This window comes from Labrus bergylta, chromosome 24 (assembly GCF_963930695.1).
Source record: "Labrus bergylta chromosome 24, fLabBer1.1, whole genome shotgun sequence".
NCBI lineage: Eukaryota > Metazoa > Chordata > Actinopteri > Labriformes > Labridae > Labrus > Labrus bergylta.
Window position 1 is genome coordinate 13,755,086 of NC_089218.1, and position 3,974 is coordinate 13,759,059.

Genomic DNA, 3,974 nt, shown 5'->3' on the forward strand with positions numbered 1-3,974 from the left:
CATACCGCTTAGAATGAAAGCCAAAAAGTTCAATCTTGGTCTCATCAGACCAGAGAATCTTCCTCATAGTCTGGGAGTCCTTCATGTGTTTTTTGGCAAACTCTATGCGGGCTTTCATATGTCTTGCACTGAGGAGAGGCTTCCGTCTGGCCACTCTGCCATAAAGCCCCGACTGGTGGAGGGCTGCAGTGATAGTTGACTTTGTGGAACTTTCTCCCATCTCCCTACTGCATCTCTGGAGCTCAGCCGCAGTGATCTTTGGGTTTTTCTTTACCTTTCTCACCAAGGCTCTTCTCCCACGATTGCTCAGTTTGGCTGGACGGCCAGGTCTAGGAAGAGTTCTGGTCATCCCAAACGTCTTCCATTTAAGGATTATGGAGGCCACTGTGCTTTTAGGAACCTTGAGTGCTGCAGAAATTCTTTTGTAACCTTGGCCAGATCTGTGCCTTGCCACAATTCTGTCTCTGAGCTCCTTGGGCAGTTCCTTCGACCTCATGATTCTCATTTGCTCTGACATGCGCTGTAAGGTCTTATATAGACAGGTGTGTGCCTTTCCTAATCAAGTCCAATCAGTTTAATTAAACACAGCTGGACTCCAATGAAGGAGCAGAACCATCTCAAGGAGGATCAAAAGAAATGGACAGCATGTGAGTTAAATATGAATGTCACAGCAAAGGGTCTGAATACTTATGACCATGTGATATTTCAGTTTTTCTTTTTTAATAAATTTGCAAAAATTTCTACTTTTCTGTTTTTTTTCTGTCAAGATGGGGTGCTGAGTGTACATTAATGAGAAATAAAATGAACTTTTTTGATTTTAGCAATGGGCTGCAATGAAACAAAGAGTGAAAAATGTAAAGGAGTCTGAATACTTTCCGTACCCACTGTATATCGAGAGAGTAAAATGCATACCGAAAAGCTTGGGGGAGGGGGTGGTTACTATTTTCTACAAAAACAAGGGGGACAATAAAAATCTGGACAACTACAGACCGATCAGTTTACTAAACACAGACTACAAAATCATAGCAAAAACAATAGCCAATAGAATCAGGGAGGTAATAGGAACTATCATAGAACAAACACAATCATACAGCATACCAAACAGGGACATAGCAGACTCAATCATTTCAATAAAACAGACGGTCAGGGACATGGAAAGGGAGGGGGGGATATGGTTAGGGATTGATTTAAATAAGGCGTTTGACAGAGTAGATCATGGGTTCATGGGGAGGGTTTTGAAGAAGTTTGGGTTCGGGGAGAGAATGCGAGATTGGATAAATGTGTTGTACAAAGGGGCGGAAAGTAAGATAAAATGTAACAGGGTTTTAACTGATTCATTTAAGATCTCAAGATCAGTAAGACAGGGGTGTCCGATGTCAGCGCTGCTGTATAGCTTGGTGGCAGAGCCGCTGGCAGCGCTGATATCGGAAGACGGGAACATTAAAGGAATAGGGAAGGAAAATGTTAAAATAATCCAATACGCAGATGACGTGAATATAATGGTGAAAAGAGAGGAGGATATAGAACTGATACTGAAACACGTGCAAACCTATGAAAGGGCATCGGGGGCAAAAGTAAACGAAAATAAGTCTGAAATTATGTTACTGGGAAGGAAATCAAATTACGCTAATAGGTGGGAATTTAAAACGGTGGGGGAGAGAAGAAAAGTTTTGGGAGTGAGTGTGGGGAAAAATGAGAATGAATGTGATGACGAAACATGGAAAGAGGTGGTGGGTAAAATTAAAAAAACTTTGAATTTGTGGAGAGCGAGGGGCCTATTGCTGAGAGGAAGGGTAGCCGTAACAAATGCTCTCGTGTTGTCCAAAGTGAATCATGCGCTGAGTACTTGTGCGCTTCCGGACTGGGCCTTTGAGGAGATCTCAAAGATCATTAGGGACTTTATTTGGAAAAACAAAGCTATACTCGCTATAGCTCACAAAACAATAATAGGGGCTAAAGATCAGGGAGGGCTAGCTTTGATTGATTTACTGGCAAAAAAAGTAGCACTAAGAGCCAAATTGATAGGCAAATTTAAGGACCAGAACCGGAACGTAGTTTGGAAAAACCACTTCAAACAACATCTGTGCAGTTTTGGACTCCACAACGAGGACAACCTGTACCAGATCAATAACCTGGACGCATTTAAACACTTGCCACGGTTTTTCCAGGAAGTACTCAATGCGTGGTATCAGGTTTCAGCCTGGACTGTACCAGAGTGCGGAACGAGAGGGTCAGTGCTACGGCTGCCCTTCCTCTCGAGCCCGTATTTTAAAAATGGGGAGAGGGCAATCAAGTGCGAGGCAATGGTGAAAGCAAGATATATTAGAATAGGGGATTTATTGAACGATGGGGGGGAGTTTGATGTACAAATGGTGTTGGGGGGGTTAAAAAATAAGGGGTATGTGTGTAGAAAGGATGTGATTGAGAGAGTGTTTGAAAATGTAAAATTGTCTTTGTCGAGTGAATGGGAAAAACTAGTCAAGGAGAAGGAGGGAGCGATGCGGGACGAGGCGGTGGGGATCTCCCTGTGCCTAGGGGAGAAGAAACACAACATTACTGATGTCACCACAAAAATTTGGTATAGATGCGCAATCACACATAGAATACAGAAACCCACATCCGAAGTTAAATGGACAGACACATACCCGGACATAACAAGCAGCATGATATGGAAGAACATTAACATACCGCATACACCGCATGCAATATTTGATCTAGATTTCAAACTGAGGCACAGGAGGATCTTCACCTGCATCGTCCTGCATCAAATCCATAAGGAGAGGTACGAAAGAAATTGCTGTGTATGTGAAAGTATGGATGAGGATTTGGTACATTTGTTTGTGACATGTGGGGAATTGGGTGTTTTTTAGGGAAAAATAAGGGAAATGTTGGGGAAATGTAGTGAGAATGAGTGTTGGAATGAAAGGGGGTGGGAATTGTCAGTGCTGTTGGGGGTGGGAACGAAACAAAAAACCACAATGTTATGAATATGATTTTCGCCTTTGCACGCAAAGCGGTTTTTAACAGGAGGAATTTTGCATTGTATGAAAGCAAGAGAATGAATGTGTGGAGAATGTTTTCGAATGAATGGAGAGCACACCTTAAATTGTTGCACGTTGCGAATGAGAGTGAGTTTGTGAGAATGTTTGTGGAAGGGGCGAATGTGTGTGGGGTAAATGAAGAGGGAATTGTGTGGGATGTATAATTTATTTTGTTTTTGTAAGGGCTTTTCTTTGGTCATGGTTAGAAATGGGTGGTTTGATTTGAGGGCTTTTGGTTTTCAGAGGATTGTGAGAGTTTTTACGGGGATTTTGTTTGTTTTGTGGTTTGTTTTCGGGGGTTGTTTACTTTGGGGGAGGAACTCAAGAGAGTTTTGATGAGTTTTGGGAATCATTGGAGGTTTGATTTTTTTTGCTTTATTTTGATTTTGTTCGACAATCGCTTGTTTCAGAGGGGAGGTTTGATTTATATGGTGTATGTATTGTGATAGTATTTCTTGTAAGTGATATGTAAATAATATAAATGTTTTTGTACTTTTGATAATAAAAGATTAAAAAAAAAAAAAAAAACATGCCCGATCTCGGAAGCTAAGCAGGGTCGGGCCTGGTTAGTACTTGGATGGGAGACCGCCTGGGAATACCAGGTGCTGTAAGCTTTTTCATTTTTTTCATCATATGCTTTTTTTTTCATCATATAGAGACATATTCACATGTCCAAAAATTCAGCCAGAATCAATAATGTGGGGGAGCATTTGCATTTGCAGGGTCGGGTCTGGTCTGGTTAGTACTTGGATGGGAGACCGCCTGGGAATACCAGGTGCTGTAATCTTTTTTATTTTTTTCATCATATGCTTTTTTTTCATCATATAGAGACATATTCACATGTCCAAAAATTCAGCCAGAATCAATAATCTGGGGGAACATTTGCTCCCCCACATTATGGCCGAGGGCACGAGATCTTTAAAAGGCCCCTTT